Below are 13,561 nucleotides of genomic sequence, written 5' to 3' on the forward strand. Positions count from 1 at the left end.
GCCAGAGGGGGTGCAAGAGAGCTTTCCATGCCTGACTATAGACTAAATGCAGTACAGCCCTATGCATGCAGTTGCTCCCTAGCGACTATCTTCTTCACAGGGACTTATAAATATAGATAAGTTAATTGATTAAACAGGATGGCTGTGGTCTTGAATGGCTCTGGTCCTGCCTCCAAAAATGGATCTTGCTACCAGGTTTTGGCAAAAGTGAAAAGAGACTAGAGAGGAGTTAGCAAAAGAAGGAATGATTTATTAAAATCTGGCTGTTTTCTTTTTTAAAAAAGTAAACATATGGTAAAAAAAAAAAAAAAAGACTTTATTGATCTGATTTCTGAAACTTTGCCCCTTCAGTGTTTTGGTTTATGTGTGTGGCATAGAAGGAAGAAAGGAAGGACTAAAGGAAAGAAGGAAGGGTGGCAGAATGCAGGCTGGTAAGAATAAAAGAGAAAGGACAGGGAGAAGAAAGCAAGGTGGGGAGAATAAATGAAGGAATATGCCTAGATGACTATAGGAAAAATATTGAAATTTTCCACAGCTGAGTAAAATCAATTATAGCCAGTAAGCAAGCCTATTCCCCCTGTAGTAGATGATGCCCTGATAACCTGGCAAATGGAATTAAAAAAAAAAATCACAGCAATATTCATTTTTTTTTCTATTCTTTTGATTCTTTTGTTTCTTTGGCTCTGTATTCTTTCATGAGTGTTAGAACATATGGCTTACTGAAGAGATGGCACAAAGAAATCTAATTCGGCTACGTATTGCTAAGGGGGGAGGTGGTGAATGAAAGCAATTCCATGCACCTGTGGCTGTTTTTCATGAAATTGTATTCCCTTAAATCAATACCGTTTCAGCTTGGTCAGTTTGGGGACATTCTTTACCCAAAAAGAAAAAGGTATTTTAGAAAAAGGTATTTTTCTTTTTTTCTTTTTAAAAATATGCCTTAACCACTAATGGTAAAAGAAACATACTGAATTTGTATTGTGCTTAATGATTTAAGGGGTTACAGAACAATAGCTTTATGGAGTAAGTAGACAGCATCTTAGATTAGGACTCAGGTTCTATTTAACAGAGCCTAATAACTAGTTTCTTGTCTTTAGGTAGATCACAGATGATCACTAGATTTTCTTTTTAAGCTTTATTTCCTCATTTGTCAAAAGGAGCTACTGGCAATCTTTGCTGCCTTGCCATTAATAATAATAATAATTTAAAATCAATTTAAAATAATTCTTAAAATTGTTTTTGTAAAATGAAAGTGTAGACAACACAAAAGCATCTTATTAATGAGAGCATTTCCCTTTCATTCTGTGAAACACACCAAATCCTATAAAAACTACTCAATGGCTGGCCATCCAAATTTCTCACTGAAACATTGAGCTTACTATGCCATTATGCTTAGAGAGTGTTGGAGGTAAGCGCTTAGGAATGTTCACATAATTCTCTTGAACTTGTTACTGCTTTCCTTGTGTGTAGTTGATTCTTGTATGTGTTGCTTTGTGTTATTGATGCCAGAGACTGCTGGCTGTGGGTGGAGATCTAGCATTGGGCAAGATAATATGTGCTTGTCTAGCAGACGCTAGTGTTTGGGGACCTGTCTATGTGTGGTCCAGTCTAGAGGCTTCTCTTCAGAGATCTATGACCGGGAGAGGAGGGGATGGAGGAGGAGAGAGGATGATCAGGAGGGTCAAACAATGAAGAAGAGTTCTGGTGACCCATAGACTAGCTGTCATTGTATCAGTATTTATCAATCAGCCTCCTCAGTCACCAGCTGACTGGCTGACCAGGCTATCCACACTGCATCTCCTTGTTTACATTATCTGCTTTCCAAAGAAACTTTCTTTTCCAGATGGTATGTGCTTTTCAAGGCTCAGCTCTGCAGGAGTTCGGCTTGACAAACTCTAACATACCTTCTCAACAGTCCCCACTATAGCTTAGGCAAACACACAAATGTAATTCTCAACTGTCTGGAAATTGGAGTCAGGATTTCCTACCCATGAGCCCTGAAGACAAATTGTATTAGTTTGTATTGACTGGCTAAGTGTTCAGTGTGGCTGACCTCCTCTAAATCTGCCAAACCAGCCAATCTGTATGTTCACGTGGCATGTGTTTTACTAAAGAAACTTCAATGGTAAGACAGTCAAGTCAGGATTCCTCAGGTTAGCTTATCATCAAAGGGCTGCACAAAAACCCTGTCAAGAGTGTATTGATTCTCCAGGCTGGAAGAAACTAAAAAAGATGACCCAAGAATCAAGCATGTTTAAAAAGCTTCTCAAGACACTTAGTAAAACATTTGCCTACAATTTTTACCCTGTAAGGGTAAGTCCAAAAGTGATTGCACATCCATATGTACTATAAAGTCTAATATTTTTTTTTTGAGGCACCAAGCCTGGTGAGATGTAACATTCAATGCACACCGATACTTGTTTCCCACTATGCATCTTATAAACCAATTTAAAAATGCAAGCATTCAAAGTAGATTATTCAGGTCTTGGTTTATAGGTTTATGATACCTTGGTTATTTCTATTTTTTAAATATCAGATCTTAACATATACCTAATCACCTTTGTGTATACCTTTCTTCTATAGAAACAAACAAAAACCTTGAAAGATAGTAAAGATTTTCTATTGCCATTTATAGAAACAAAAAATTGCAAGAATATCAGAAGTTTCCTGTTGCCTGTTGTTCTTAGGTTTAGGACAAAACTCTATGTACAGTCTACACCAGAGGCCCAGCAAGGCCTTCCTCTACCCACCTCACCATCCTGTTGTTGGTCCTGTGCCTTCTGCCCAAACCCGCCTTCTTTTGTTTGGTCCCATTTTGTCTCAGCCACATAGAATACTTTTCTGATCTTTATGTGGGTCCCTCCTACTTATCCTCCAGACATTATCAGGAAGGCATTCCCTGACTTCCGGATGAAACCAAAGTCCTCCGTTATAGGCTCATATTGAAACAGCTACCCATCTCTCACAGTTCTTATTAGGATTTCAGGTTTACTTTGTTTGATATTTTGATTACTGCCTACCTCACCCTTTAGACTTAAAGTGGGCAGGGGTTGCATCTATTTTGGGTTATCATTATATCCCCAGAGCTTCACAGAGTGTCTGGCATATAGTAGCCCTTAGTAAATATTTATTAAGTGAATGACTGAATGAGTGAATAATTGAAGGTATACAAGTTTGAAGGAAAAAGAAAACATGAGACAAAAAAGAAGGAAGGAAAGAGGAAGGAGAAAGGCAGGCAGGTAGGGAAGGGAGAAAGGAAAAGCGAGGAAGAAGGAAAAAAAAATATCAGTGTGATGTGCTTATTGATTGATTAATTTCAAACCATAACATCCATATGGTACAAATTCGTTCTTCAATTTACTTGTAAGGAATAAATGGAAGCAGAAGCTTGAAAAAAGTAACATCAACTGTTTCTATTTGACATCTTGTTAATTTAAGCGACTCATTTTTCTCCAACAAATCCTCAGTTGAGAAAGTTTTGTGATGACATCCAGGCACACAAATTTTCCCGCTAAAGCACATTGACACCTAGGAAAGCAATGTAGTTTTCCAGATTTATTTAGCAAATAGAAAGCATCTCTAAAAGTCCTTCAAAAGCACAACAGCAGGACTTTGGTGTCAGTAATCATATGCCATATTTCAGGCTTTTAATTTCCTCGAGATGATATTTCTTATGATCTGAAAGCTTTTCTCCCTCCCGCATCAGATCTTATTTTAACATACTGATTGAGCCTCTTTATCTCACACTTCCTGCTGGGAAAATAGATGCTAAAATGTGTGTAATGTCACATTTACTTTAAGCCATCACAGGGTAAAATTGCAGGAACCACAGGCATAGGCTGTGGTGTATATACATGTGACTTTTTTACCCCCATTCCAGACCTCTATTAGCAGCTCAAGCCACACATTCTATCCCATGAATGCTGTGTTTACTTGGATTCTACTCTTCTTTTTATTAAAAGCTTTAAGCTGTTTTTTTTTTCTTTATTTTGTACTGAGACTTTTATGAAAGAATGATCTCTTTTCTGAAACAAAGTTTCAATCTGATCATCTCTGTTCCATGCTAATAATGTTCTTTCCAAGTTTGAGCTAGGCAATTCATAGAATGTCACTAAAGTTGGCCTGGCCACTTACTATTTGTGGCACCTTATGTGTCATAGTTTAAACCAATGGTTCTCAGCCAGGAGTCATTTTACACCCCCTCCCTCCACCATGAGACTTCTGGCAATGTCTGAAGACATTTTTTTTTTTTTTTTTTTTTTGTCAAACTGGGAAGGGTGGTGAAGGAGAGGACACGTACTGGCATCTGTGGGCAAAAGCCAGAGATACTGTTAGACATCCTACAATGCACAAGACAGCCCTCCACCTCAAAGAATTATCTACCCCAGAATAACAGGAGGGTCAAGGTTGAAAAAAACTCTGACTTAAACACTTAAACCTCAATTTCCTGTCCTGTAAAATAAGGACAGTGATACGACTGGCATCACAGCCATGTTGTAAAAATGAAATAATGCATGCCACATTCTTAATGTAGTCAACAGCTCCTGGTGCTTTAGCTATTGTTATGAATATAATCGAGTTACTAGGTTTGTAATGATTTGACCCTAGTATACCTCTCTAATCTCATTTTTTCCCCAACTTTCTCTTTTATTCCCAGGAATCTCTTGCAATTTCCTACTCAGTACTCTCTGGCAAACTTCCTACTCTTCACCCGCATTAAAGTTAGATGTCTCTCACTAATCCCCTGGTTTATCCCATTTCAGAGCCAGTTTATACTGCCCTGAATTGACTGTTATTCTTCAGAGTGTGATCTTTGCACATGTGTTAATATTATTTCCCAGAGATAAATATCCACCCAGATATATCAGTACTGCTGGGAATGGGGCCTAGAAATATGGATATCTAGCCCCTCAATTCATTTTAGCCATAATAAAGCATGAGAGCCACCATAACGGATACTGATTTTCAGAAGGGCTAGGTTAGGTCTTACCTCCCTTTGTATCCTTAGTGTTTAGTATGGCATCTGGCACATAGTAGGCCCTGAAAAAATGATGATACTATCTGAAAGAATAAATGAGTAATGAAAACTTTCATTCTATCTCATTTCTCATTCCCTTATTTTCTTTTGGTTTCTGTCTACTCCTATATCTCATTCCTGCTGAAGTCCTCAAATGTCTGCATAAGAAAAAATCATTTGTCTTTATTATTGTTCTAACCCTTTTAATATATGGTTAATAAATGTATATATGGGAGGAGTTAGAAAAAACAAAAAAGTAAAAAAAAGTAATTTGAGCCTAAGAAAAATCACTGTCTTAACTTCCAAAAGGGAAGCCAAACTGGTGAGCTCATGTTGCCTCTCCAAGGGGGTGCTGCTTCTCCGGTAGCCAGTGGTTGCTAGGTAGGGAATGGTTGAACAAGACATCAGCATTGCCAGATTTTCTTATTCTTCAAGAGCAGTCAGATGTGGTTTTATATGGTGTCTGCAATGTAAGATGTTGGCCACTAACACAAAACTTAGACCAATGAAACCCTGTTGCGGCCTGCTCAGGACAAACAAAACATATCTGTGCTCTTTGTTCAGTCTGATGGTTCCCACTTTCAGACTCTGCTAAGCATAGGCATATCTTGTCCATAAGATACTTAATATATAAGAACAGGACATGTCACATTTCAACCACTCTGAATGCTAATACCAATGGCCCTTTTTCTTCCCAAAAAGGCTATCATCAATGTACCAACTGCAAAACAGAAATAGGGTGAAAGCAGTACATGTCGCTTCTATGTGAGCAGGAATTTAATCACAGTGGTGCATTTAATGATGGCTCCACAGGTGTCCTTGTCTCTGGAAGTCTTGGCTGTGTCCTGTAAGATATAACTCACAGTCTACAGTGAGGAACAGGGTATAAATCAGTTGGTCAATCTCCCTGCATCATAAATCATGAGTGTGACGGTTTGGTAATTTAGATCAGCAGTAAACCCTGGGACTAAATTAAAGAAATCACCCTCAGCTTGAGTCTGCACCTAGATTAAACAGTTGTGACTTTCCAATAAATATGCCCAAGAGTTCTGGGTAGATTCAGACAAGTTTCACTTTGTGGAAGGAAAAAGGGGGACAGCAAAAAGGAATTGAACCTTCAGGGAACAGCTGAACAACAGAGAGGGTTAGATGAAATGATCAAAGACAACAAAAGCAAGTGATCCCACAGAGTGAACAGAGAGGGTACTTCCTTTTTAATAGAATCAGGTTTAAGCAGCAGAAAAATATATCTCTTACAATAAGTAATCAAAATCCCCAAATTGGGGCAATTACTTTGAGCTAATTGAAACATCAATCAGCTATTGTATAACCCTCCCCTAAACATCAGAGACTTAAAACCACAATCACTAATCTCTTTCATGTGTCTGGGGCTGCCTGGGGTTGGCTGATCTAGGCTGGGCTTGCCCCCATGGCTCTGCCTTGATCTGTGTATCCTCCTGGGCTTGGCACTTCTGTGTGATTTGTGTTCAGGTCTGCTCCTCAGGTGCTTATTCAGGCCCCTCAGGCTGAGGATCAACAGCTAACCAAGAGAAGCTCTTGTTCATGGAGATGGCAGCAGTGTGGAAGACAAGCACAATCACACATGCACATTTCCGGTCTCTGCTTGCATTGCATCCGCTATCATCCCAATGGTCATGGCAAATCATATGGCCAAATCTAAAGTCAGGTGCAAGGAGGTATACTCTACCTTTCTAGTGGGAAGAACTGCAGAACAATAAGGCAAAGAGACTGAATAGATAGAAAGGGTGAAGAATTCAGGCAATAATTCAATCAACCATAGGCTATGTTTCCAAGTACAGTATCATGTCCACGTATGATTTTATGGATCCTGTGAATATCACATCATAGAACTGAATCACATTATAGAGTTGAATCACATAATGAAAAAGAGGTATTAGCCCGTACTAGACAGATGTTAAGGATTTTCACAGAGACTTTATCTTTAACATAATTCAAAGGCTTTAAAGAGAATTGGAAAGGAGCATACCTACATTTGCAGTCCCAGTGCTGCCTGTTTTACTTCTAAAGGACTGGTGAGCATTTGAACTAATGTTCAATTCGATCAAGCTTCATCGAGAGTTTATGTGCCAGTTTCTTCTAAAGAAATTATTTCTCCAGCTATTTTAATTTGCTTTGGGAGCCTCAAAATTAAAAGTATGGGTGATAGCACATTGTAGACGGTAACTTGATTGACATGGAGTGCATTCCCACCCTCAACAAATAAGGTGATAGTCAGGAGACAGAACTCACCTCTCAGAGTGAAACTACTTCCATACAAAATTGTGGTAGACTCTCTGATAACCCACAGGATCTTCTGTGCAAATATGAATAAGCATCCTTGGGGACTTGCAAGGGGACCTGGAGAAGTAGGGCTGCGAGATGATAGTTACAATGGAAACTGAAATCAGTCAGTTGGGCCGCACGCCATCTGGAGGGGATGGTCAACAAAGAGTACAAATTTGCCAGGGTTTCTCCAACCTTATCCTAAACATAGCAAAAAGTAGACTTCAGTCTCTAGAGAGAAAGAAAAAAGTCTCTAGAGAAAGAAAAAAGAGCTATGGCAGGAGATATCCCATCAAGCCATACTTCCAACTTGAAACATCTTACTCCCTTGTCCTGCTTTCATGCATATTAATAAACCTTCTGTTTTGGGTTGGTGTCTCAAGAGTTCAAACGCTGGGAAGAAGATGGCAGCTAGGGTTAGTCTGACAAGACATTTCCATGATAATTATTTTGATTATGGAAAAAATGTTATTATTCTTTATACATCTGAGACTCATTCCCTAAGCATCCTTGCTGCTGACATCCTGACACATCCATAAGCAGACCGCAGCCTGTGGTGAACCCCCCTCAGTCATGCCACCTGAGAAAGTGCTCCCTTATAGGTAAACTGGCCTCCCAGGGCTTCATCTCTATTTTATTTCTCTTTGAGATATGCTTGGTATTTCATACTATAAATATGATAGTAAAAGTGTGGTAGTTAAAAGAGTGTAAAAGTAAATGTAAAGTAAATGAAATTATATATGAACTGAAGATTTATCTGCTGTCATCTGATTTCTTAAGACCTTTATAAAACTGTTCACATTCAATTGCATCAGTGGACTGGAAGTTGGAGAACACACAGAACAGCTTACATCCCAGAAAGGCAAGCAATTTGAAATTGACTATTAGACGCCACTTATTAAAGAAAAGAAAAAAAAATCTCCTGGCCATCTGTCAACTTCAGAGAGGAGGAGAAAAGGGCTAAATAATCAATTAATTAATGCCTTCCATCTCATCTTCAGAGAGACCCAGCCCTCCTCCTTTATCTCTGCTTAATCTTTCCACAGCCTGCTCTAATTGTCTTTCCTTTTCACACATAATTGTACATCAGGATACTTCTCTACAAAAAATCTCATTTCCTTTCAGTGGAGGAATTCTGATGCCAGATGCAAAGAAAAATTTTTGGCCCTCACAAAGATCTATGCATCTTTCTCATTCTATTTATTATTGATCTCAGTTTATTCTGAACACTGAAATTTTAATGTGAGGTTTTATCACTAAGAATAAGAAAAAAAAGTGTGTTTTTTTCTCCAAATCAATCTGTGGTTATTCAGTCAGTACATAAATTTCAGTTACATTCAACAGATATTTGCTATGGGTTAATTCTGTGTCAGGCACTGGCACTAAAGGCAAGAGATGTGACATGAACAAGACTTAGCCCTTGGCCTCCAAGAGGTAACAGCCTGGAGGAGGACAAGCGCCCCTGTAACACAGAGTGACAAGTGCATGATGGGAGAAGACCCCTTTACATTGTTGAATAAACCCTTATATTTATGCCATTTCTCATGGAGGAAGGTACATTTTCTCCCAATTTATTTATTATGAAAATTTTCAAACATTAAGAACTGTTAAAAGAACAGTGTAAGGAGCACATATACCCTGAATCTAGATTCAACAATTGAAATTTTCTTCCATCCATCCATCCATCCATCTCTCCATTATCCATGTATGTATGTATGTATCTATAATTTATCTATCATATGATAGCACGTTGGAGAAATCATGACCATTCACCCCAAATATATCAATATACACCTCCAAAAAATAATAATATGGTGCTACACAGCCTTAATACCATTATAACACCCCCCAAAAATGAACAAAAATTCTGTATCTAATATCCAGTCATATTTAAATTTCCTTAATTGAGCCTCAAATCTTTTATGGCTTTTTTTGTTGTTCTCCTACCATCATCCAATGAAGTGTTAGTGCGTTTATTTTCGTGCCCTTTAGTTTCTTTTGATGAAAAACTGTACCCTCCTGCTTTTGTAAAGTCCAATAGTATTCTGTATTTTTTATTATTGTTTTCCTAAGGAGCCATATAATGTGCTCCTCTATATTTTTTATTTCTTGAGAACTGGAAATTTTATCTTGAGAGTTGATTAGACTCAGATTAAACATTTTGTTTTGCTAGAAACCTTTATAGGTGATTCTGTGTATTTCATTCACATTGGGGGGTTTCTAATATTATTGGCAGTACTATGTGTGAAGGCTTGGCTATGGTGGTAGCCAACAGATTGTCTCTATTATGAAGATTTTTTTTCCTCTTTGCAATTACTAAGTAATCTTCAGGGTGACACAGTGGAGTCATCGCATCTCTTGTTAACCCAAACCTTAAGCTGGTATCATCTGCTGATGAGCCTTGTCTCAATCACTACATGGGGTTAGCAAAATTTATACTTCTACAAATAAATTAGCTAGCATTCTTCTGTAAATAACTTTTATTTTTTATCTGCTTTTTGAAACAAAGTGTATTTGAGTAAAGCATGACCTAGAATGGTAAATATCTAGCCTTGCATAAACATTAAAAGCTTAAGAACTTGAAGCAAATTTAGAGAAACCATAGCAACTTAAAGCTAGAAGGGACCTGAAATAGTATGTATTCCAACCCTTTATTCTAACAAATGAGAAAAGTGAGGTGCAGCTATGTAGTTTATTTTGATCTCATAACTAATGAGTTTGCTATAACTGATGCCTTTGAATAAAGGGAAACACATTGTTCATGGATGGGAATGAGGTCAAAGTACCCATGCACAATTACTGCTCATCTGTTGGCAATATTGTCTGCTGAATTATAATTTTGTAGGATAATAAGAGGTTGCTTATTTCAGCCTTGGTAAATATTACTGCACACATGCAAAGAGTTGGGTGTGAGCTTTGGTATTTCCCTGCATTATGTAATTGCCAAGGCTTCATTTCTAACACTAAGGAATTTTCACCAGGCTTAAACCAAGCTGATTTTATGTACCCAAGATCTTTTCTAGTCTTGGAATGGTCACTAATGTCACAGTATCTCATAAATGGAAAGCCAACATCCACATCATATTCCCTACCACCACTACTTTAATCCAAGGGAAATTTTGAAATCCTTCTATAATTATATTTAAGTCCAATAGTTTGAGTTTCTATCTGTGGAATGTGTAGCATGATATGAAATGGCAAACACTGGGAATGAGCTACATGAGGAAAGAATGGATTGAAAAAATATATTGTTGGGAAGTTGGGTGAGAGAATAGTGAAAATCCAGGTGAATAATATCTGATCCCTATACTTGAAAGAGCACCTTAAACTGGTCATTAGGGAATGGAGAGAGGGCTGTCACTAGAGAAATTGCCTAACTAGAGTAAGGCCAATTGGATTCTATTTGCCAAAGCCAAATATACATTCCAAATCAAGGTTGCCCAAACTAGAAGACCTAATAAAATAATTAAATGGTACAGTTTCGAAGCAGATGATTAGTGGATGGGTAGGCTCGAAGAAGACTGGAAACAAAAAGTGTTGCCAGCAACTGACTTTATGTTTTCCTTTTTAAACATGTACTGAGTGCTTACTATCTAGCAGGCGTTGCACTGTGTTTGGTACACATTATCTAATTTAATTCTCACAACAGCTTAGAAGCCAATACTTTTATTATCCCCATTCTAGAGATAAGAAACCAAGGCAAATTACTTAAGATCACCCAGTTAGCAAGCACTGGGGCTTCCCTGACCCCTGTGCCTTTAATGAATAGAGAATAATACCTTTTTCTGGATGGTAATGTTTCATTTCAAAGAAAGCAGGGATAAGTGTCTAGATTGAAAAGGTTAAAGCAGAGAAATCCAAAAATGAAAGATTAATAGTGTGAGGTTGCCACTCTTCCCTCTCAGAATTTTGGAATACCTATGGACTTTCAACCACTACAGCAAAGAAAATCTATCTGTCATGACATCTTCCTTTGAAATGTCAGACTGTTATGGGCCCTGATACCAATAGAGGAATAGGATGGTTATTGGCACTGACTAAAAGCACAGAAAGGAAATTCAGTGGCTCTTAACAGTGCTAATCAAATGTGTCATTGAGCATCATGAAGGACATGAGAACAGCTAGACCAAAGATACTTCTGAGTGAGCACAGCTTCTTGGGATCTGCCTTCCATTTCTCCTGGTACCATGCCCAGGATGGAGATAAGCAGACTGTCCTGGGTAAGGAATCTTACAGCCTTGAGAAACCCCTAAAAGAGAAGCCCCAGGACTTTACTCTCTCCACTTTGCCAAGAGAAAACCATGGCTGTGTTTCCATGTGAGGCAGAAACTCTGCCATGAAGCTAGGTCCATGGCCTAAGCCTGATGGCCACCTGCCATCTGCAGGCAAACTCCCTCTGCCTTAGAGGCACTGCTCAGGTGGACCTGAGCAAGGCCTGTCACATTACCTGTAAAATGATATGGTTGAGCTAAAGCAGTGGTTTTAAAACATTTTGGAGATGCACTTTAAAAATATAGTAACAAAGTATGCAAAAAATACAGAAGCTTGGGAATGAAAACAAATATCCAATTCACCTCTAATCTGTCCTCTAGGATCGCACCCCAGAGACAAGTGGTACCAGTTTCCTGCATATATTTCTAGAATATCGCATGCAGTTTTTTGTTTGTTTTCCTTTGTTTTAATATAAATGCATGTGTTCAAAGGTTTCTGCACTTGTTTTTCTCACTTGGCAGTAGATTTTGGAGGTCATTGCATATCAGTATGTATAGTGTATCTCTACTTTATTATTTTAATGGATTCCATCAAATGGCTATAATCCTATTCTTGTAGAACAGCTGAACTCTCTATCCAGCAAAAAATATCTTAGATCAAACTCTAGAAGTAAAATATATCAGACATCAAATGCTGGAGTTGTTGGGAGGGTGAGGGAGTTGTTTGGCTCTCCTTTACCAGAAGGGAAGTCTCTGACATGTGCCTATGGAACCCTTTAGGACACAGGGGGACAAAATTTGAAAATACCATCTGACTTGTATCTAGAGCCCCTTCCAGCTCTAGTATCTCATGACAATGAAAGGTATCGCTTGCCTACGGCTTAGCATCTAAAGAGTCCTCATCAATAATATCAGAGGGGCAGTCATTTGAACAAAACACCCAATGGATCAGGTCCCCTCCTTCATGGTGGAATGCCTACATCTACAATTTGTAAGCACTATTAACAAGTGAGGTTGAGCCTGTGAACTCCTTGTCTCAAAATTAGATTCTGAAAATTTGCAGCTATTGCCAAAGTCTTGGCTTGTAGTTTTACGTTGAATTATTGTGCTGAATTATTTCATTTTGTCCCAGTGTGCCTTGTCAATTGAAAGTATTGTCACAGAGAGGCAACACAATAATATTTCATAAAGAAATCATTCCTTCAGGGATGGAAATACCTGCTCATAACCTGAGTCTCTGACCCACTATGGTGAACAGACACACAGGATACTGAGAAGGATCCAGGGCTCCCTAAAGCTGCTTAAATCAAAAGAAGATAGTAAGGCTTAGGCTGGTGACATGAAGCAGAGTTTCATTTGTGTCTGGAGGAGATTTAGATTATGCTTATGAATTATCTGTGCACTTATGAAAGAACAGATAATTTATTGTCTGTTAATATTTATAATTATCATTGGTTTGGGGTCTAGGGTAAGAAATTCTTCATTTCCCATGTGAAGGACTTACATAGCCCTAAACATTCATGAGTAATATTAGCTAAACATTCTAGCTCAGTCTCAAAATCTGGCCTACACTCACACACACACACATTCATTCATTCATTCATTCAGTTTAAAGGAAGTGGCATGTAGTAGATGTCTATTGATTTTGTCACCCAGAACCCACTCATTTTTCTCCTGACAACAACACCCAGACTTTCTTCTGGGGAACCACACTTTCCCCTCTCCCTTACTCCATGTTCTTCAGATGAGGTGGTCTTGGGAGTGGACATGTGACTAAGGTATGGCCAATCAGCACAACATATTCCCCTGACCGTTGTGATTGGGGGATGGCATGTTCCCCAGTGCAATAAAAGTATCACTGAGAATATTGAAGCAGAAGCTATCTGTCCTTTCATACTGGATGTGACTTGGAAGAGAAGTCTGGGGATCTTGGCCACCATCTTTTTACCACATGGAACTCCAGAATGAACCTTATGTATAGGAAATTAGTACTGAAAAATAAGAAGAGATCAGACCCTGCTGGCACTGA

This window comes from Lynx canadensis, chromosome A3, assembly GCF_007474595.2.
Source record: "Lynx canadensis isolate LIC74 chromosome A3, mLynCan4.pri.v2, whole genome shotgun sequence".
NCBI classification, from domain to species: Eukaryota; Metazoa; Chordata; class Mammalia; order Carnivora; family Felidae; genus Lynx; species Lynx canadensis.